The following is a 23,678-nucleotide window of genomic DNA, read 5'->3' as shown; positions in this document are numbered from 1 at the left end:
TAATTGAAGAATTCCTTGAAAGTGGAGTCAGCCTAAAATAAAAGCTTAGGAGTCTATAATTTTCTAAATGTGAAAGCTTTGTGAGCAGTAGTGAACATAAAAGTTTGAAAAAAACATATTTTAGTAAACATATCTGGCTTGTGTTACGGACTGTCCTGTTTTAATTATTCATCCAAATAATGTAGATTTGCAGTATGATCTGTAATTAGGCACAGTTTGATTTATGGAGCTGGCCCCACATAAACTGTGATGTCATGCTGTACTGCTCAAAATTACAGCTCTGCTTTTGCAGTTTAAAGACGATTATTTTTAACTTTGGAATGCTTCAGTTTTGTGCATCTTGGCTTGTAGCTTTGTGAACTTAAGATGTGCTCTGCTCCTCTCCTCCTTCCTCTCCCCAGATCAAAGCAAATTGTTGTAACCAGAACAAAACCTAGTGAAATGGACTTCTGAACATTCTCATCCTTAATTCTTGTTGGTAAATAAGAAGAAAAGCAAGACTCTTCATGCTTGCTGTCGGGGGAGGGGGGTGGTGAGAAATAGATACAGTAGGAATTAAACTATGTTTTGCCAGGTGTCCAGATCCTGATGCCATTCCAGAGCAGGAATGCTTCATTTATGTCTCCAAAAGATCTTAGTTTTCTTTTGATGCTGTAATTGAAGAAAAAGAGGGGGGAGGAAAAGCAGGGAAAAAATCCAACCAACATACGCACAAAGAAAGGAGAGGTGTGGGATCTGCACTGCCTGTTACTGCAGGTAATAATTATTTACTAGGAATGAGAGCTGTCACGCACATGAGTTTTTACTCATATGCATTGCATTTTCTGCTTGTTTCCCATTTGAATAGGAAAATTTGCCTTTCCTTAAACCAAAGTCTGTTCCAAATGCAAAAGGAAGCTTTGCACAGGAGGATTTCTGCATTTTCCTACAGAGCAGGCCTTCTGCAGTGATGAGCAACATCCCTTCCTACCAGCATTCCTGATCTGACTTGTGGGCAAAGGGCCAACACACACCAGAATATGGAGGAAGGGACAACTGAAGGTGGATCTGAGTATGATCTGTCCTGCCAAGCTCATTGAGCAGGTTAAGAAGAGAACAGCATTTCAGGGCTGTGGGACTCTTTCTGTGGAGGTGTCAAGACTGCTTCAGCCAAGGCCCCCCCAACAAGCTGGGGAGGGAACAAGAATAAAGGCATGGAGGTGTCACAGTTATACTAGAGGCACTTTATGACCTAGTGATATCAAAAGGTGGGAATGGTGTTCAGAAGGCAGTAGCTGTGGTAAAGGAAGGCAGACTCCATTTTCTAACAAAGCAATTTCTGACTGGGAAGGGAAGGTGAAAATACCTTCCTGTGGATTTCAGTGGGAAGATTCTGTGAGCTGCTCTTAGTGGTGATTGCAGTGTTTCAGGCTCGTGCAGGTTGAGAACAATGCACAATGTGTCATTGCAAAGCTGTGCTTCTCATGAGGAGCCTTGATTATATAGCAGCTGACTCAGTTTCTATGCTATAAACTGATTACAGCTTTAAAGACTCATAAAAAGTCATGGGATTTCTTAGGGTTTTTTATAAGGATATTCTCAAATGAGTATCACATTTTTAATATAATCAGTTGTTGACTAATATATTGGTTTTAGATGTGTAACTGCTGTAGTTGTCCTGTAAGTATATTCAGTTTAGGTAATGAGGCTTGGTGACAGTGTTGCTTTGGGGGGAAAGGGAAAAGAAGTCCATACTCTGTTGGTTCTTTGGTGCCAATGAATGTAAATGGATGGAAAGTGTGCACCAGTTTGCTAAGGAATTATATGTACAGTGGAAAGACTGCATGTCTGAGTTCATCTGCTCTTTTTTTGACCTGGCAAAATTGCCAACTGAAACTAAATTTAGCCATCTAGAATAAGGTGAGAGCATTAATTCTTTGAACACTTAAGTCTCTGGTTTGGTGTCAGTTACAGGGGCCTGTAATGTCTTGATTGTAACATAATGTCAGTAAACAGCCAACATTTGCTTATGAGCAGAGCACCTCTCTTGTTTTGATGACATGAAATTAAATAAGTGGTAGGTTTCAGATAATTCTGTTGTAAGATGCTCATGTTTTGTCTTGTGTTAATATATTCTTGGTGGTTTTTTTTTTTTTTTATTATCAGTTACAAATCTGAATATAATCTCTTTTCCAGGATGGTAAATCAGTGAAGTTAAAATCAGTCTTGCCCAGAGATCTGAGTGAGGTGGCTGTCATGCAGTGTGTGTGTCTGGGCACATGCATTGGTTTTGTCCTGGCAATATACTTGGTACAGAAACAGTCAGACCTGGAGAAACTTACAATTGACAGCAGTTTATTTCTTTTCTGTGTATTAAATGACTGATGCAGGTTTAATTTTTTTTTTTTTGGCATCTCTTCTCGTGACACTTACTTGCAGAAACTGTTCTTGGAACTTAGAGGAGCAGCTTGCCTCTGACAGTAATAACAGCTTCTCCATCATTTTGTCTTGTCATTAAAACTGGACATTCATCCACAAGCTGTCTCACAGCTCTGTCGTTAAGGACTGAAAATACTCTGTGAGGATCTTTAGCCTACAGTATATGCTGAAGTGATCCTTATGGCCAAAAAGTTAAGGGGGTGATGATGACTGTCATGAGAAACGAACAGGGAGGTGGGACATGAACATGCCTGCTGTGATACCTCTGGAATTGCCAGGAGCTGACCAGATGTAGCAGTTAGAATACTTCAAGTAGCCCCCCCTTCCTTTTGCTCTATAATGTAAAGCTGTTTAGTGTTACATTAGAAACCAGTCTCTTCGAGAACACGTGCCTAAAATTATTTTCTTGATACTGATGCCAAAACCAACTGGGATCACAGCATACCAAAGTACTTGAGCAGGTGATCAAATCTGGTACACAGGGAGTGTCATGATTGTGGAGTCTTGTGAATGACACAGGGAAGAGCACATCTGGCAGCTGCATAATTTGAACAAGTCCTTGGGCATTGATTAATGGTGTGCTGGTCACATACAAGCACTTACCACATCTCTTGCAAAATTCTGCCCTCTCATACCCACTTTCTCAGCTGCAATTGTTCCCTGGCTTGTTTTGGTCAGACCAAGCTGGCCCAGAACAGCCAAAAAAATTGAGGGTGATCATCTGTGCTATTGTGTCTTGGTTGGAAATGACTAGAGAATGATCATGCAAGCAGCTAGGCAAGTTTGAGGAGTGTTGATCTGCCCTTTGGCTGTGTGTGGAAAAGGGAGACATCTCCTCTGAGGAGAGGTGACTCCTGGCAGGGGATGCATGCTCACAGGCAGTGATGTCTCTGGGGGCTGTCAAGGCAGGTGCACACAGATTATCACCTGGCTGCTGTGTCCTGCATTGCAAGCTCGAGCTGGTTGGCAGAGAAGCTGTGATGCCCCAGGTCAGAGTGTGGCTCTAGGAAAGCTAAGCACACTTAAAGACAGACTGCTGCATTTGTTGGCACAGATAAAAACAGCACAGCTTTGCTTTTGGTGTTTTGTGAGACCACTTCTGACAGGCATAATGGAAGGTGTGCTTTTCCTCAAATGCAGCTTTTGCCCAAGTAAAGCTTTGGCTCATTATTGATTATATCTGGATTTCAGGAGGCAGTGCTAAGATGATTCACGTTCATTAAATAAGCTTCCAGCACCATCCTGGGAGGCAGGTTTAGAGAGGAGGAAATGGAGGTGAGTAACCTGAAGGTGCAAAGGGAATGTGCTTCAGAGCTGAAATTAAACTTTGGCTCTAGGCATTGTGCCTCTGGAAAATCCTACACTACTTGAGTTTCATGTCAACACTGTCCCATTACAACACTGTAATTTAGAGTAATTTATAAATCTGTATCTGTGGTGGATAAGATTTGCATAAATCACATCCATTAACAGTAAAAGGACTCCTATTAAAAAATGAAGTAATAAAAAGATCATACCATCAGTCTCATGGATAGACTGGCTAAGAAAGGGGATCACTTCTTTATATCTGGCTTCTGCTGAGCATTGAGAAGCAGATTGTCATACCATTGACCACCTAGTCTTATATGTCATCTATCCAGAGAAAGATTATAGGGACAGGACAAGTCTGTAGTCATGTCATTTTTTTTTGGTCACGTCTTGCTGGTTTTGAAAAATCTGCTCAAGTTCTATTCTGAAATCTATTTTCAGCTTTGAATTTGGGAAATTGTGCCTCATTGTGGGAACATATCCATAGTCATCTGTCTTTTCTTGTGAATTACATGATTAAGCACACCCAAGCCTCCCTCAAACATGTTCTATAATCACCATCTGCTAATGATATGTTGTGATATATACTTGCATTTTGTGAAGTTTCTTTTAAAGCAGGATAAATTTGTCTGTCCACCATAGCCTAAAAGACTTGAGAAATGTGATGAGTCTAGTTACAGTGTTTGTTCTTTCATTCATTTTATAGAAGAATTAGTGGTTATGAAAACTGCCAAAAGACCCTTTCCTGTAGGAATTTGAAGGGATATAAGGAAGGCCCTTATAAAATGTGGCAGTCACTGTGTTTCATGTTTTCTTCCCAGAGCTCTGTGGTGCCCTCCTTGCCATGGGTAGGCCAATCATTTATGCTGGCATCAGGACATGCTTGCCCTGAGTGGCTTTTGCATTATCATAGGCCATCCAGTCCACTTAGTAATCTTTGAGAAAAGTATTTTATGGCTTTGTTTTTAATTCTTGTGTGAACATTTTTCTTTTAAAACAACAACATCATAAAGTTATTCTATGAAAAGTTACAAAAGTGGGTAATTAATTAACATTTTTTTCTAAGATTTTAAAAGCAAAATTGTGATATTTTTAGTAGTTACACTAGATTGTATGGCTGTAAGGAATAAGGGAAATGAGGATAACAAATTTCCCCTGGTTTTCAGAGGAAAAATGCAGGCACAGGGGTCAAAGACCCAGCATGTTGTTCTCGGAAGAAGCTGTTTCATTTTTCCTAATGTGGACATGCAGTTCTAAAGCTTGCTGGTTTGTGACTGAGCAGTACTAAAATGCTGTTCATTGTCAGTCTCTTCACATCTGAATCATATTATTCAATCCAGATTTTCTTTGAAAGCACTGTCAGATGTGCAGTATGGATGAATGCTTGGAGAAACCAATGGGTGTTCAGCACTCTGATGCTTTTAATTATTGAGGTTAATTGTTAATTTCACACATGGAGAGAAAATGCTTATTTCTGTTATCTATTTAGATTTACATGTTGAATGAAAGATGGCTGATTTTTTTATAAGAAAAAATAATTATGGAGAAAATAGTAGGCTTTTGCTTTGCTTATGCTGTGCATTTGGAAACAAGGTGGAATTGGTTTTATGTATCTCTTTGTAATCATTAATGTATTTCTTTGTTTGCTTGAACAAGTATTTCACCAGGAAGCAGTGGCATTTGGTTTCATTGTTCCTTCATCCAAATTTTACCAAAAAGGAGAAGAAAAAGAACCTTTCTGAGTTCCTTTCAAATAGTGATCCCCTCTCCTCCTGCAAATAAACACACCCTGATTTCTCATCTGCAAATAAACATTGAGTTATTTTCATTTCTCATGTGCAAATAAAAGATGAGAGCTTCTCATTCCATCTGTCAAATCAAAGGTTAGTATGTGTATTGTTGCATCCTGATGTGACACACATTGTTTTTATTTTCCTTTTATCCCTTAATTTATAAAGGTGACTGAAACCTGCAGAAAAGATCTCGGTACCTGGAAATTTAACTTCTAGCTATAGGAATGAAATCTGGTACTAGATACTGCCTCTTTCCAAGAACCTTGTCATGCCTGCCGTTTGCAAAGTATTTCAGCTATAAATGAGGTATAAATGAGCTTCTGATTTATTTTTCTTGTTTATAGATATACTATTAATTAAGGATAAGTAATGAAAAATCAAAGAGCTATACCAGAGAAGCAGGAGTTTAATTTCTGTTTGGAACATGTGCCTAGTCATGATTGTGAAGGTTCTTTTTTCTGCTCTTCTGGGTTTTTTTTAAACGCATGGCTAGAACATCCCATATGTTGTAATACTTTCCATTTGCAGAGCCCTCTGATGATTGCAAGCTGCTCTGTAAACATTTTTTGGTCTGACAGTCATTTTTCAGAGTCTGGAGCCCTCTCCATTTTTGGTGAGATTGCAGCTAAGTGATTTGTTTGGGGTCATGCAGGGTATCAGCTAGAGCACAGTGGTGACATGGATTTGTACATTTTTTACTTTTCTGATGTCTTAATTGTATTTTTCTCTACATTACTTAGCATAGTGCAGCATACCTGGAAAATAACTAGAAAAATGTTTTGGGCTGAAAATACAAAGTTTGGAGAATAACTTGAGAGAGTTTGGAATAAGTAATCATTACTTCCATACACATTTTGAAAATGATGTTCATTGAGAATAGTAGATAAACTGGACTAGCAGTCTTAGGAAGATACTTCCTTTTGGATTCTTTTAGATCATACACAAATGCTCTATATTGCTTATGTGTAAACTTGAGTTTTTAAAATTCCAGAATAGAAAGTGTTAAGACAAGACATTTTGATCTATGTGGTCTTTCTGTTTGTGTTTGGTTGTTTGGGGTTTTTTTCTTTTTTGTGCATGGCGTTTTTTGGTGGCTTGGGATTTTTTTTGTGTTCCTTCCTCTTCTCTGCTGGATACAATTGCACCTCTTCCACTGCTGCTAAGTGTAAGCAAATCTTGCATACCACAAAGGTGATAGGTTGAGCGGATTTTCAGTAGCTGGACACAGAAAATAGTTTCAGTTCTAGGTGTATAAGGAAGGTCTTGAGGAAGAATTTTGCTGTCCCTGATAAGGAGGAGCATTTAATAACAATGGGGTTTCTTCCTCCCCATTTTCCTCTTTAATTCTGGTAGTTTCTGTGGATCATTATTTCTGTTGCTATTTCAATACTTGTGTTTATGAAAAGATGTCATCCCTTCCAATAATACTTTTGTATAGGTGATGGTATTCCCTATATATTAAATAACTAGAGAATTTCAGGAAATTCAATCATGTAATCACAGGGGATTTTCACATTGCTTTTTGTGGGTAGCATAACTCCTTAAAAAGGAGTTCCTCAAGGGTGTTGAGAATATTTTACAAAGATGAGTGAAGTGAAACATTAATTCAGTTACCACTGGTATTCAGTAAGGAAGAGAGCAGATGTGATAGTGGTTTGGGAGGCAGCTGAGGTAACATCTAGGAACATCTGGTGGATGTTTCCCTAGCAGCTGAAGGAACTACACAGATGCTAAATATTTTTCCCCATGTTCTGCCTAACTATACTTACGACGTTTGTATGTTGTGACTCAAAAGGACGCCCATCTCCCCAGTATTGACTTGTATTTGCATCAGTGAAAGTTTGCCTATGAAGCTGAAGAGAATGATATGGGGAATTTGAACATGCTTTACTTAAAATTGCATCAATCTAATAAGAAAGCTTTTGGCCGTTTCTCTCCTGCACCCAGTGGTCACTGTATGTAAGGGAGTCTGTACTAGCTTGTATTAAAGCTCTGTATTTCACCTGAGGCTTTATTTTACTAATCTACAGTCATCTCTGAGCTATTAATATATGTAGAAACAGTTTCAACTTGGCTGTTACCTGTTCTCAGAAATTTTGAACTGGGTTTTTATGTATGTTCTCTACATGTAAATCTGAAGGTTAGTTTGTTGGTTTTTTTCCAAATAACAATGAGCTTTACCAGCTGTTAGGTTAATTGCTGAGACTGAAAAGGTAATAACCAAATAATTTTACTGTCTTCTTTTGGGAACTCAAACTCATTAAAGTTATGATAAGAGCTGGGAATGTTACAAAACATTATTTTTTTTTCAGTAGTGACTTATCTCAAGTGTTTTCTGAAACCTTATCAGTCAGCCATCACACTTGTACACGTCACGTTAACTCATTCCCTCAAGTCAACAGACTGAGAACAGATGTTCCTATGAGTTTCAAATCAGGTACAAAGCTGTGTGCAGTTCCAGCAGCACAGTCAGATGTCCCAGCCTACCCAGGCAGAGCCAGTTTACTGCTGGGTGCACAGTTTCCATTCAGAGTGCCTTGTTGATGGGCAAGAGCCCTGACTGTCTTCAAAGCTTCAAATTTGCTGCGATCTTTGTGGTTTAAATTGGCCATTTAGGTTGTTCAGTGTCAAATGAAACCTGTGAAGAGACTGGCATGGGGCTGCCCTGTGGTTAGAGAAGCTAGCAGAGCTCATTCCCAAATATGTAATCCCTTTTGCTCAGCCTGAATGAGAACTGGTTGGTGGAGCAAGGTGGGATGGAGCGGGATGCCCGCTGGCATGACCATGAAGAATTACCAGAGACCATAACCGTGTTGTCATTCTGAGAAATCTTGTTTAGAGTTTTTCCAAGAACGCATAATTTGAAGCTCATGTTGTCATGTCCCTTGGCCTTCCCACTTAACAGCTGGAAGATAGGCATGTAAATATATTTTCAGTAGGCTTGGCCTTCATGAGCCATGGTTGTGCCACTCCATTTAGCTCACCATGATGATTTGCAATTGACTAATTGCAAATGCTGGCTCCAGCAGGTGCTTACAGCACTGTCTTTTTCTGAGCACTGTGGAGTTTTCCTGACAGCTGAATCCAGGCTGAGTGGAAGGAAGTGATTCTCTTCTATTTATTTAATGATATTTTAGATAAATTGGAGTAGTTCTCAGATGTGTTCATTTTCATTCTTGCTGTAAAAATCTATCTAATTCTTCTTGTGGGACTAAGGCAAATTCTGAGTTCTTTGTCGTATGTTTTGAACTCAGTATAGCTGAGAACTTTGAGCTCAGCTATGAATGTACTTTCTCCATTGCCCCCACACAGAGGGAGAATAGGGAAGAGAAGCCCTTACTCTTGGTGGTTGCATTCTGGAGAGTTTTATGCTGCCCTCTGCAATAATTATATCTCATGAATGTCTTCTTTGGTGCTTTTGTTTTCTTTCTACTCTCTTCTGGCTTACATTTTTCTACTTTGTGTTTTCTGACAACTAATTGCAGTATACTTTAGAAGCTGTAATATGGGGAGTTGCTAATTAATAGGAAAACAGTAAATTTTTATATATTTTGGTGAGTTTCAGTTGCCAGCAACTTTAACCACATAATCAATTTTGGGAGAAAAAAGAGGGAAGCAACCCCTTCCCCCATGAATTCTTAATTTCAATAAATGAGTTGCTGTATTGTTAGGAACAAAACCCAATGGCCACACAGTTAAATATTTAATTGTGAGTTTATTTAGTACAGTTTGCTTTCTTTTTGAGCTACAGATTTCTACATTGCATCCTTTATCCAATTGTTTGGTCTTCCTAAACTCATAATCTCTGTATCTGTGATGTTAAAGAAACCAGAGTATGAGGTCAAAATTTCCATTACATAGCCAGAGAGGAATTTCAAGGAACAATGCCAAAATCACTTAAAAAAATAAATTTACAGGAAAGATGACTCATCAATCAACAATTGCTGTTCTAGAAAAATAGAATTAGTTATATATGTGTTGGGTACAGAGATGGACAAAATGCACCCTGACAGGCAGGTTTACATCAGGGTGGTTTGTTTGTTTTCCAGACAGTTTTACCTTGACCTGATGTTGCTTTTTCACCCTAAAGGAGGACTCTAAGTAGCACACAGCTTCACATTGCTGGACTCATTGCCTCTCAGAACTACAACTATCTAGCAAAAATAAAAAGATTTTCTGGTTTCTTGTTGCTTGCACTAATTAGCCAAGCAGCTCAAGGACAAGTCTCCTCCTGTGCTTAACTGCTCTTGGAACTTAACATGAGGCCACCTGAGAGATCAAAATACAGCCTCTTATACTTAATGGAGGTGACAGACTTCTGCTGCAGTGTGCAGTAATATGAGTGTGAAAAAGAGGTGATAAAAAGCAGTTTTCCCTCTTCTAAAATACTGAATAAATAGCACAACAGGGTGAAAACCCTTCTGAGAGGAAATATGTTGAGCTATGGCAGTGTCTCTGGGGGAGTGTGCCAGGCTTGCTGCTTGTGGCTTTTTGTGTCATGCCAGCCCTTCAGTGGGAAAGGCTCTGTGTTCCTGGTCTTCCCTGTCCCCTGAGCCACATGATCTTTGTGCTGGGTTAACCTTACATGTGAAGAGACAAATGAGTGCTTTGACTTTAATGAGATGGAGCTGGAGATGAATCTGCCACATCCTATGGTTCTTACTGCAGCCATGTTGGCTTTCTGGTCTGAGCAGGGAAGGAAATGGTGTAACCCCTGACAGTCCCTCTCTCAGAGGGCAGACTGGATAGTTAGCATGGCTGGATGTTTCTCCCTGACAGAAGATGTAATGGTTCTGTAAAGCTTTCCTGCTCACGAGACACTTCATCAGAGTAGCATACCAGCTGAAGGTGTGACTTCTGACTTCATTGCTTTTTGGCCTTAAAGACATTTAGTCAATACTGTAGTTATTTGTGAGTCGGAAGCACAATCTTCTACCCTGCATTATACTTGTTGTTTTTACAGATTTTCCTTTGCAGTCGCATTGTTTCCTGGAATAACAGTGTGGCAACCTTGACAGCACATGCTTTTTGCAAAGGGATTTGATCTGCAAGCCAACCCTGTCTGCTCTGTGTGTTTCACTGCATTTAAGTTTGATGCTTCCCTATATTAGTGTTCTGAAGATCTTAGCATATTTAGAGCTGACTTCACTTATTGAAGCAGATAATTACAAGAGTGCAGACTGCCTGTTTCTTCTGGAGCTTAAACCTGTCAGAACCACAGGGACCTCTCCTCTCAGTACTGATGGGTAGGGTGTTACAGGTAAAGGGTTGCACTTCTCAGATTCAGTACATGTGAAAATACCTGTGAGAAACAGCTGAAGCTCCTCTGGGTACAGGATGTGTCATGGACCTGTTCCCTGTTTCCCCCACTAATGTCAGATGTGTTTGCAGCAAGGCAGTGCCGGGTTCAGTGCATGTTAGCAAACAGCTTAGTGTAGTTAATATGATTGGGGGCAGCAGTGATGTGGCTGCAGAGTCCTCTTGAGGGTTAAATGGGAGTGCTGCAGAAATTGATGCATTCCTTCACCCCAATCTCCTTTTCCTTAGGTTTCCTTCACAGTTTGGATTTCTGGATATTTGTTTTTAATGTGTTAGTGCAGAGAATTGGATCACGGGTGTCGTGTTTGAGTGATGGCTACAATACTTGCAGCTTTCAGAGCACAGTATGGGGGCCATCTCTTGGCTTAGCCTTACCCTCAAGGGTGATAAGTGAATGCAGAAAAGAGGTTCTCCCAGTCTTCCTCAAGAAGTATTCCCTTTCAGCCCTAGAGGCTGGAGAGCCTAGCAACTATCTCTGTGTTTTATTTTCCTTAAGATGCTGTGATACCATGGTGATGAGTTATTAATAAACCTCCAGGCAGATGGAGAGAGCTTTTAACTGAGAATAACCATATATGAACAAATGTCATGATTTGGTCTGTTGGGCAGAGCAGCTGAGCATTTAGCACAAAAATACAACTTAATCTGCAAATAAATCAGAGCAGTCTTTTTGCTTAAATTTCAAAATTACACTATGTTTATGGAAGAGCAAAGGATTGTAAAGCACTGCATGCATTATTTTAAGTTTATGAATATAATGAATTAGAGCTGAGACTTCTTTTTTTTTCAGATTTGTTGCATTTCTGAGCACATTATAAGCTATTATAAGAGTAGTAACAGTTTTCCATACAGCACAGTGCTCTGCTTTGATGGCACTGACTCAAAATTCTGTAAGTCTTTATACTAATGTTCAGTAATCTCTAGAACAGTGACACTAATCCCCTCTTCTAATATGGAGCTTGAGTTAAAAAAAAAATCTGAGCAATGGAAGCTTTAAAGCAGCTTTTGGGAATTAGTAATTTATAAACCCTCAATCTGTCATCCATACCAATAGAAATGTCTCTATAATAAAAGAGCAACAGGGTAGTTAGTCACTGTAGGAAAAGCAGTGAAGCCTTGAGGATTTTTCTTTTTCTCCTTTGTTAATGTGTGAATGGCATTAATTGCACAACAGGAGCAGCAAGAGATTGGTTACAAGTGGTGTGAAATTGTTACATTGCCCTACCCAAATGACATGTCCTTAATCTCTTGTGCAATTTTACTGTGCTGCACCAGCCTACACTGTGCTTCAGCTGTTGTTGAAGGTTTGAGGTAACAATGTCTTACATGGCAACGCTGCAGCTTCCCGAAGTTCTCGCTTAGCAGCTGCTCAGGTGCTGCTGAGGAGGAAAGCAGCCATCTCCATGAGTGTGCAAAGCTGGACAGAACATTTCTTTTTAATATTTCACTTAACAATTTCAGATTATTGTATTTATTGAGAGAATAGGCCCTTAAAATTCTCCAACTGCCTAGACTTGCAAAAAAGTTTTTCTGTTTTGTGGCCTTGAACAGGAATTGAACTGTAGCTGTGAAAACCCCCAGGTTAACAGGTAAGATAAACCACTATGTGCATTTGTGATGTCTGTAACACTCAGTGACTTAGATAATGCTGTGTCCCCTACACTTGACACACATTGTGAGAGGCACTGTCTGTGGCCAGTATTCTATTTCAGTATGGTACAACCCTGGCTGGAAAACCTGTCACTTCTGGGGTGGGATAGAGTGATGTGTGTTCATTGGGTGAGCAGCAGTTAGGTCGTTGTGGTCTTACTATCAATCCCATTGAAATGTCATGGAATTCAATGTGTAACTCATGTGGGAAATTAGAAATTAGAATTAGCTTTCCTCTTTCCTTTCCACTATGATCTTCTGTGTTGGTTAAATGAAAATTGTGTTCTGAAATTTGTCTTATAAATACTACAGAGATACCTAAGCACACTGAAGAACTGAGAGCAAAATTTACATGATCTCTCAACTGAGGTATTTGTAAAATATAGGTGAAGTGTCAAGAACTGCTGGGACTTTTATTCCATATGGGGATATAAGGGATTTTGTAAAGCATTCCAGCAGAGTGAGACAATCACCAATCTTTCTGCTGTGTGCGTGGGGTATTTTTTTTTTCTTCTTATGTTAGGAATGCTTTTTCTGAGTAAAAAATTATTCTTTCTTGTTGCTTTGGGGTGGCTTTTGCATTTGTTGTTTGGTTTGGGTTTTTTTTTTAGCCAAGAAAGATGCAAAACAAACTGTTCCATCTGTACAATGCACTATTATTCTCCAAAGAAAACTTTTTAGTAGAAAGATGCTGGAAAAGAGACAGTCTTGATGAAGCAATTGTCAGGGAAACTAGGGGAGGAAGTGTATTGCATGAAGATACTTTGATTTTCTTTGGAGCAATGATGTTCTTTTGCTTTTGAGGTTTCATTAATTCACTTTTGTAATAAGCCCATCTCCCTTTACCTATGAGAAGAGTTTTATCTAGATTTAACCTTGGCTGTAGCCTTGCTGCTTTTGTCTCTGGCTGCATTGTGGTAAAGGAAAAGGGAAGCAGCCATTATAACATGTAATTTTCTTGTGACTGTGTCAGTTTGGAGTTCTCAGAGGTGTTGGGCTGGGCACTGTCCACTGTGCCAGGTGTCCTGTGGAGCTCCACTTGGTTGCAGCTCTTCTGTCGGTGATTTATTGCACAGAACCCCACTGGCATGTTGTATCATCCAAAAGGGAAGGCATTTCTCTCAGCAGCCAGCTGAGTGTAAATTCTGGGCTTTACAGTGCAGCTTTGGGCTGTGCAAATAAGCTCAGAGAGATGCCAAAGAGTACAGGACATGACAGTAAGGTACAGACACATGCAGTGGAACTGAAAGGAGCGGTAAGGGGAAACACAAATGCAGGTTAGAGTTGGGGCAGTGGTGTTTCCTGTGGATTTAGGCATGGTATTTTTCTTCTCCTAAAGTAAACTACTTTAAGAGAAACCATAAATACAACAAACCAAGAAGCGATTTGAGGTCAGGCATCATACATGAGAATCAAAGAACTTGGTAGTGAGCAGCGTGTCACTGAGCACTTCTTCCCATTGTATCTTCCTGATGTGAATTCGGTGTATAGGTGGAGGCAGACACCCACTGGAAAAGCAGTTTGTGATAAGATTTAGAATAATTTTCCTTGCAACTCATTATTTCTCCAGTTTACAATTACTTCACCTTATTTGTGTCCTAGACACTTACTGCCTGATAAGGAGAAGTTCTTACTATTTATAATTTGGAGTTTTTTACTCAGGCTGCTGTGATGTCTTAAGTGCTTCTTAAGAAGGAGGAATGCATTATGAAAAATAATATATTATATATGTATAATTAATTAATGAAGGAATTGCAGTAGAGATGGCAATGTGCGTCTGCTTTGAAAACCATCGATGGTGAGGTAGAAATTGGTTTACTAAAGGTATTCTGTAGAACAAGCAGTAATGCTGATGAAGTTTCAGTGCTAGTGGAAATGCACAAATGAGTTTTTCAGGTAATCAAGGAAGCAGTGCATTCATTAGTTTGGTAGAAACATTGGGCAGCTTTATTAAAGGTGCAATTTGAAGTGTACTAGACTGATGTTAATTGCATGTATTATGGAGCAAGTATAATTTTGTGTCATAGCCATCTCCTCTATTGTTAACTGTGAATTTTGTAAAAACCACAAGATTGCTTTTCCTAGGGCTGTTGATTCCTTTTGCAAAGAGCAGAAGCTGAACTACCTTGATGTTTTACATTGCACTGGCGGGCAGCAAGTTCCAAATTCAAACCTTTCTTTAATTTTCACCAACATGACATAAAGGGACATTGCACATAAAAAGCTGAGCCATTGCATATGGCTCCTGGTATAAAGAGTATTACAGTAACAGAAATGCCCTGGTAATAAATTTGTGTGAATGGTAACCATGTGTCTCTGAATGCCTCCTGTTTCTCATTCAAGTTAAGGGTTACTCTGTCAATACTTGCCAGATATCATGCACTCTCATGTCTCTGCAATATTTTTAAGCCTTTTCATGCCTTTCAGTTTTTGACGTTATTGCGTTATTTTTAAGATCCTTAAATTAGGTCATAACAAAAATATTTCTATTTATCTAATCCGTTTCCCTGTCTTCAGGCTGGTGTACTGGAGCATGTAATAAAGGAGAGAGATTTTAACAGCTTCCTTTAGTGTGAGGAGAAAATACTCTGAAAATCGCAAGTTTCCTTTCAAAACTAAAGCTTTTTCAAGTGACTGCAGTGTGATGGGAGTGGCTGTGAACGATTAAACTTCTTGCAGGGGGTAGGACTTGTAGGATGCGTCACTATTTCCAATTCTTGGGGGGGAAAAAAGGGGGAGGGGGGGGAAAGGATTTCTATAGCTGTTGACTACTGTGTGTCAAAAGTATAGTAAGTGCTGTGTTTTGTTATGTTTCAGTTTTCCAGATGCTTTGGTTCAATTCAGGTTGGAATCCAGTAGCCATCCAGTTGTCTCTGCTCACAGAAAGAATGGAGGAATTGTGCAGGTTTTTTAAAATCACACCAGTTATCATCTCTTGTTAATCTCATGCCCTGTTGGCCAAAACATGAGCACATTTCCCTCAGTGCTTGTGACTGTTCTCTTGTATGTGGTGAGGAGCCTGCTTAGGTGGGGGAGAGCTAACAGTAATTCCCTCCTCACTTTTGGTCCAAGCTGCTAAGGGCAGATGATATTCACAGCTTGAAATCCAGGAACAAGCTTTTCAGGCACTGCTTTTGTCCTGGAGTTACTGTCCATCCAGTACTGCCCTTGCCCTGACTATTCAGCTTACACCTTTTGCCACCAGTTAGGTTGTTCTGCCTTCACCTTCAAGTTGCATTTATTCAGCTCAATGGGAAGAGCTCCTATGTAAAGATGTCCTTAGGAGGCAGTGACCCAATGCAGCATTTTGTCTGGATCCTGCTTATTTTGAGATAAGCAGAGCTTTTCTCAAACAAGGCCTGACTGTACTCAACATCTATTAAAAGCACCCTCGAGTTTAAAAACAAAAAAGGTCTTCTGGAATCACGTAGTCTTCTGAAATGTCTCAGAACTATTCAAGTGCTGGCAGCCAGCATAAAGGCTTTGCCAGATCCTAATCTCCAGAATGCAACAGGCATCATTGCCTGGCTATTTTCAGCTGATTCTGTGTACTGCACATCTAAAACTAGAACAAAACTGTCACTGCTCTGCTTTGCTTTCCAACCCCAACTGCTGCACTGGCCCTGGTTTGGTTTTTTTTTTTCCCTCTTCAGGTATTTAGAATTAAATCAGGCTCTTCAACCCAATGTGGGTTTTTTTAAGGTTGCAATGTTCTTTGAGCTTGGAGAAGTGTGACATTTCTGTTGGCTGGCATTAGATTCCTATACTTCCTGATCTTTGAATCAAATAAGCAACTGCTTCAATAAGATATTTATTGATATTCATAATTCTCATATACTCATCAGTTTTTCAGAACAAACCTGAGTGTGTTCTGGAAGCTTTTTGTGGGATTTAATCCCAGACTTGGTCTCCCATGGGCTGCACATCTTCATATTGTCACTTGTCTCTGTTTCCCTTCAGCTGGCATCCTCCATCCCACATTTATGTTTCCTGCTTTGCTTTTTTTACTGTTCCAAACTCTAAACTTTGTCAGTCTTTACTTTTATTTGTACTTTCATTGCTTGGTGATGAGTTGTCACTAGTTGTTGCTTGTCCTATGGCTGTTGACATCCCTAGGAGCAAGCTGACTACCCTGACACTGCTGGTGGGATACAGAACTATACTTTTTTTTTTCCCTCACTCTGAAAAAACAAAACCTAAAAAAATAACTAAGGCCTATACAACTTCCTTCTAGAGAAGAAGCAAAGGTCCCAATAGTTGGGCTGTCATTTATGCCAGAAGCAGAATACCTAGTCCTTTAATTTTGTGTTGTTTGCTCTGGCACACAATAAGTGAAGGAACCTCTTTATAATGTGGGTAGAAAAAGAGGAGAAAAGTCAATTGTAAATTTTTTATTGCTAAGGAAGAATTGGTAAAGGTGCAGGAACACAGGGAGAAGCACAGAAGTCCTTGAGCACAAGAGAAAGAAAATTTCTAGCTTACAATACACAGCTCAGTGAAACTGGGCATGGAAGCACAGAAAAAATGAGGAAATGTATGATGGGAGATTTTGAGGCAGGCTGGGAAAATGTATGTGAGGACATAATGCTTACTAATAATGCCTGTTTTATATATGCACCAGATATTTGTACATATCTGTATATATATACACACCAATTATATGCACCAAATAATTGGTGTGTATATATATATAGATATGTACAAATATACATATATAATACAATACAATAAAATTGTAAAAATTGAAGTTTATTATGCAGTTGTAGAACACTGAATGAATGGCATGTGATTGGAACCACCCATCTCAAGGATCTTTATCTTGCTTGCCCTGTCCCGATCTCATACATCAGTTTGGCAAAAAATGGGAGGGACAAAGAGAACAAAGTGTATTTGGTGAACAGGGTTCTGAAAAGCTCAATTTGATGATTTGAGCAATATATTGTGACAAAATCGGTTGACCTGTCCACATGATCTTCCATTAATTCAGCCCTTCTATTTATCTAAAAATTGTTTTGTTGAATTTGTGTGCAGATTTGGTCTCATCTCTTTTTAATATAAACTCGTAGAATAAAGGCATTCTAGGATTGATGTTTCATGCACCTGGTTCAGATTAGACTTGTTACATCACTAAAATAGGATTTTATGTCTTTCCTAATATAACTGCATTTAAGTGCTTTAAAAGCTTTTTTTTTTTTTAAATTGGACATGATAATATTTGAGGCAGTATTTTGGCTAATTGTTTACATCTGCATTTAGAAAATTGTTAAAATTAATGCTATTTTTGTTATGCAACTTTATAAGCCACACATGCCCTATAGTCTCTTCTCTAATTAGGAAACAATTAAAATTACAAAAAGTCTACTTCTTGACACCAAATTTTAATGACTTTAGCCTTGAATTGTATTGTAGTAGCTCAGGGGAATGCTAATGGGACATTTTAATCCCTCTAAAAGCTTCTATGCATGCCTGTGTAGGAGCAGAAAATAAATATTCTTCCAGTCTAAATGACTACAGAGTTAAACTGCAAGGACTGCTCCTGACCTCAGTTGCCTCATTTCTGACATTCCACTGTGTGGAGTTGTCACAAGATAGAAAAGCACAAAAGTGGACTAATACTCTTTTAGACCCCATAAAAGAAAATAATAGAACGTCTAACTTACATAATTGAATAGATTTGTAAAATATTCAGGTTTGGAGACTGAATTCCTATGCAGACCAAGCTTTTACATTGGGAAAGAAGGCTCACCAATATATTCCATATTTGCCTATGCACCATAGTATTCACAGAATGTTTTTTTAATTCACTTCAGTTCAACATTTTAATTATATGTTAAAACACAAACACCTATGAACCCAAATAATTCTCATCATTAATTGCTGACTTTTGGGGTTTTTTGCTTTTTAAGTGATGGAAACTGCCTGGAGTCCTGAGACAATAGAAAGTTTCAAGACTTCATGTACAAAAGTCATGGAGGAAATACTGGAGTATGCCCTAAGGCTGATTATTTCGTTCCCTCCCTTTCTTCCTCACAGAACAGATGTATCTCAGACTGTGGTCTGAGCACCTCTTGAAGAACTGCTTGTGCTTCTAATATAGGGGTTTGCCTTTTTGTTGAGGTGCATGGGTTGGGCAGGAGTTGAGGGTGAAATTGAGGTCATGGTTCAGCCTTCTGCCAGCTCTGTGACACTGCCCATACGGAGTCATGGTTCATCCTTCCATCAGTCTTGTCTTCCAATGGCTCTGAGGATATCCAAGCTATGTAATAGCTTAAAGTGTGGTGAAGTGTTCATTTAAATGTTGCTCATGCCCAAATGCCTTAGGCAGCCTGACTGTTCAATTCTCTCCAGGCTTCCCTGGCACAAGTTGTATCTCTGTTGTGTGAGGATCTTTAGTTCTCCTATGTCTATATCTAATACTACTCTTTCCTCTTAAAAATCTTCAGCTGGATTTGATCTCTTCTCAGTCTTGAGGTAGATTGGATTTACATAGACTACAAGCACAGCAAAAATCAGTACTGGCTGAGCACATTGTTTTAGTTTGTAGGGCAGATGGGATGCAAACTCCATTTTGTCATCAAAATGGAGTCATCATTTACCCAAATGTGAAGGTCCACATACTCAATTCCTGACTTTATTAAAGCACTTGGACATGGTAAGACACATTAATCAGGGCCTTCATATAAATATGGCTATTTCATGGCTTTGTTGGAGCTAATGTCCATCCTGAATTTGTTGATGTAGTTACTGTTATGGAAAAGATTTGGTCTTGCACTTGAGTTGAAGCTGGACAAGCTCCAGTGAATGGCTTTTCATGCACCCAAACCCACAGTGTTGGGCATCATGTAGCTGCTTGGAGAACTGAGAGAACAGACAGAAGAGATGGCTTCAGGACTCAAATTCTTTGATCCAGAATTCATTATGGTACTAATTTGACTTCAAATCACAATCCTGTCTTATTGTTGTGTGGATATAAATTTTACCCTACTAAAAATAGGGGTTGCAGTAGCTATTATAAGGATTTTGGGTTGGAGGCCCGAGTTCTAATTTGTTTCTGACTGACAAATTAGAAAATCGGTGAATGATTTTGTAGCTCAGAGTTGCTGTTTTCCTTGTTTTCAGCAACTCCAGAATCCTTTGCAGCCAAAACTCCTGTTGTCAACCTCCAAGGACTGAATCCAAGAGATGTAGTTTCCAAATCCTTCTCAACTGGAAGCTGTTTCCAAAAAACTCACATAGGAATGGAGGGTCTCACATCCCCCACAGCATTAAGTTCCCCATACTCTTACACCACATTTTTGCTACTTTGAGAGAGTCACTCTCACCAGGTCGATTACTACCAAGGTTGGTATATGAGCTAATAAACTGCTTTATGTTCTGCAGTCACAGCTGGACTACTCCCATACCTGACCCTCAAAGAGCTATTGCAGTGTGTCTAGACATGTCTTTGGAGCTGTCTCACTTGCCCACATGCAATTGGAGCTCTGCATTCTCTTCCCTTGTGCTTGCAACATCTTCAGCTTTTTCCTCCTTTCCAGCTTCTCCGATTGCATTCATACGAGGACAAAATTCTGTCATTTCATCCTGCATGCTTTCTCAGTATTGGCTGCCAGATAAATAGTATGTGCTTCCTGTTCATTTGTTGTCTTAGACATTGGTTTTGCCTGTTTTAAAGGACTTTGGGGTTTGGCAAGGCTAATGTTATAGTGACAGTTGTGTTCTTTCACCAAGTTCTTCCTCTTAGCTTGACTGCTTTTCTGTTCCAGGGGAGAGCAATAACCAATTTTCATTTTCTGCTTTCACTGCTCAGCTTGATGCTAATCTGCCAGCATTTCTTCCTCTGATCTCTTATTGTCTGCCCAGCCTCAGTCTTGCTTCCTTTATTCTGCCAGCTGCTCCAGACTCGCCTTCTTTTATGTCCTTCACATATTTGTTTGTGTGTCATCTTTGTTGGTGCCTTTGATGTTTGGCATGACCTCACTGAGATCTCTGCTTGAAGGAACTTGCCTTCCTAGTGGCCCAGAAGGCACCAAAGAAGCAAATGAAGGGGAGGAATCATCTGGAACCAATGAGTTAATGGGCTTGTTATCTGCAAATAGTTCTAGGTCTTATCCCATTTCCACTGTATGGGGCAGAGTGGCATTATTTCATCCTACGCCTTGTACTCTCTGTCTGCATCTGCGCTGTCAAGAGAGACCAGATGCCAAAATGGACTGGGACTCGTAACTGAATGTTTTCTTTGCTTTAAGCAGCTGGGAGATTTTTTTTCTTCGTTAGGTTACAATCTTGTTTTTAAGGATAAACATACTTGAGATGCCTTTCACTCTCCCTTTGTAAGATGCAAGTATTTTTTTCCCAAAATAGGAGGTATTCGATTTTAAAATACTGCATTTTTAGACCAATTGTGGTGATTTCATCCTGGAATTATAGGAGGGGTCCAAAATTATATTTTACCCAGTGAGATTAGAATATGCATCCTTTCACTGTGATGTTTTAAAGAACCTATAGGCAGACTTCTGCATGCAATTCAGCATTTCATAATTATATTGTATTGACTTCAGAGTATTTGGTCAAGAAATGGGATTATGAATAAACTGGTAGAGTAACTGTATAGCCAGCTGCTTTGAAGTAGTGCTCAGTCATTTAATTTCACATGAATTTTTAATAATGATTCCACCCTGTTTATTGTATTAAATTCCACTTGGTGTGGATTCTTAGACCTTTGTGGTCTATTGGTGACAGAAGGATTTTGAGACATTAAACTGTTTACTTTCTGAACTTTCATTTGCTTTGCACTTTATTCCTTTTAATAATTAAATGGTTGTTTATTATCTGAGGTTGAGAAGTTCTTTTCAATCTGGTTCTCACCAGCACAGTTGAAGTTTCTCAAAAGAAAATATATAAGATCTGAATACCCTAAACTATTCCAATTAGTGTACTTTTTCTTGGTGATAAATAGCACCCTGGAAAGTATCAGTTAATTCAGTCTTAAATCTTTAAGAGGTAATTTTGACAGGGTTCTGTAAATGTAGAAAGTTCAACAGAGTAACCAGAGAAAGGTTCCTAATGAAATCCTGTCTTTGGTGGTGAAAATGTCTAGTTTTAATAAAAGCTTGATTACACTGTATTCATGAGAATTTCTGCAAGTCGGCCCTGATGACATATAAACTTTAAATTGGGCATAGTCAATAAATGGCCACCTAATATGGTTTCATACTTTGAGAGGTTCCCCCCTAATTGCCCCAGGTAGTTAGTCTGTTTTCTAACCATTTTGGCATCTGCATGTGCTGAAAGAAATCATCCTGGAAGAGATGGAGCTTGTACAGCTTGTAACGATGTGAAGTGACCTGACAGAGACCTCCCTCCTGCTGCCTCCTTATTTAGTGACCTTGCACAAGTGATGAGACAGCAGCCTTCTCCCAGCAGCTGTTTTCTAAATTTGGTCTGACAAATGGTATCATAAAGGTGGCAGGTGAGGTTAAGGGATCTGATCAGAACATACTGATTTAACAGCCACCAAAAGGTACAAAAGGATATAAGGAAAAACAATCAAGTGCTGTCTCTTTATCATTGTATCAGTTTTCTCTGCGTGGTCCCTTGTGAAAGCTTTTACTGATGGCTTTCAGCTATGTATCATTATAATACCTCCAATAAGCATTACATAATAGGAAAAATATGCTACACTGAGCAGTGAAACTGGTGTTAGCCAGTTCTGTGGCCCATATCAAAATGCTCTCACTAGTATTCCCTGTAACAGCACTTCCTCAGATGAAATGGACTACAGCATATCATCAAGTAAGAGTTCATACATCCACTTTAATGTTTTTTGCATATTCCTCTTACAAGTAGTGACTGTGACTACTCAAGAGAAAAAGAATGCATTTTGTCTCTCTATAATAGTTCAGACAATTTCCAAGCATATTCTCTGCCATTGCTGTGTTTGCATGGCTAAATAGGCAAACACTCTGTGTTTGTTCTTTCAGGCACTGAGGAAGGGGAGAAAACACAGTGTTGACAACACCACAAGAATTAACCAGAAAAACTGGGTAGACAGTAGCACTTGACTGATTTTTATTGTTGGTTCTCTTACTGGGGGTTAAATAGATTACAAGTTGCCTCCTATTAACGGTGTGGTTTATAAGAAGAAATTTGCAGAATAAGTGCACCTGAGGTGCTCTGACTAGAGTAGCAAATCCATATTTCAGAAGCACTTCAGATGTTTGAAGCTTTGAAAAGGATCTTCCCTCTTTACTCTAGAGTCATATATCAGTATATACTTGGGCTGGAAATACAGAGATGTCATTGGAAATCAGACCTGACTGGATGTGTCAGACCTTCAGTCTAGGATAAGTCAGGAATTCAGGTGCTTACCTGAAATTAAGCTCCTGAACTCAAATTCTATCACAAAATTATTTTTAACTATTTGAATTCTCCTTACATTAAAACATTGTATTCTTTAAGGTGCTAACTGAAAAAGTCCCTCAGGTACCTTTATTTGGAGGTTTATTTCCTGTGTTTGCTTACCAGCATTAAAGCACAGAAGTTACTTTCTGCATGGGATTGAAATGTTGCAAGCTCTTTACAGGTTACAGATTTTCAGTTGTCATCTTGAAGAGTTTTGAAGACTGTTTTTGCAGGTAGGTAGGATATATGAAGGCTTAAAGATCTTTTTCAGTATAAAAAGTACACTGAAAAACTATGTTCCAAAGATGTTGAGTTATAAAAGGCACATGCCTCTATGCATGATGATAGTTTTGGCCAAAAGCAACATAATGTAATAAAAATTAATGTAATGGATGATTAGGTTTGTCACATTAAAGACATAATGAATTCCAGCACACAGGCATTATAAAGGGGAAGCTGACTGGTGGCAATGGAATGGACAGATGGACTTTGAAATGCTTGCAGTGAGAGCTGGAGAGGACCATTTTTGGTCATGATTTTATTTTTCATTTAAATTTTAGATAATTATTTGAGAGTAACTTGACCCCACAAAAAATTATGAAGTATCATAACTTTTGGAGGATGCAGAAAGGCATTATTCAGTAGCTACAAACAGGGTCCCTCAGGCACTCAGGACCTGAAGAAAAGTTGACAGTTGTACCTGTAGCCATGCATGGTGTTCACACAGTGTGGAAATTATTTATTGCAGCTGGCTGAGAAGGTCAGCATCTGCACAGTGCTCAAGGGTCA

The 23,678-nt window shown here is 39.1% G+C and overlaps 2 protein-coding genes across 3 annotated transcripts in view; one reads left to right on the top strand and one right to left on the bottom strand.

Annotated features, from left to right (window-relative positions):
• CMSS1 (cms1 ribosomal small subunit homolog) overlaps positions 1-23,678 on the top strand; it is a 223,588-nt gene that overhangs the window by 119,362 nt on the left and 80,548 nt on the right. The window lies entirely within an intron of this gene.
• Positions 1-23,678, bottom strand: part of FILIP1L (filamin A interacting protein 1 like) — a 147,653-nt gene that overhangs the window by 117,629 nt on the left and 6,346 nt on the right. The gene's annotated exons all lie outside the window — the stretch shown is intronic.

The sequence above is a fragment of the Melospiza melodia genome, chromosome 2 (assembly GCF_035770615.1).
Source record: "Melospiza melodia melodia isolate bMelMel2 chromosome 2, bMelMel2.pri, whole genome shotgun sequence".
Classification (NCBI taxonomy): Eukaryota; Metazoa; Chordata; class Aves; order Passeriformes; family Passerellidae; genus Melospiza; species Melospiza melodia.
The sequence above is the reverse complement of the archived record's forward strand: the minus strand, read 5'-3'. Positions and strand labels throughout refer to the sequence as shown.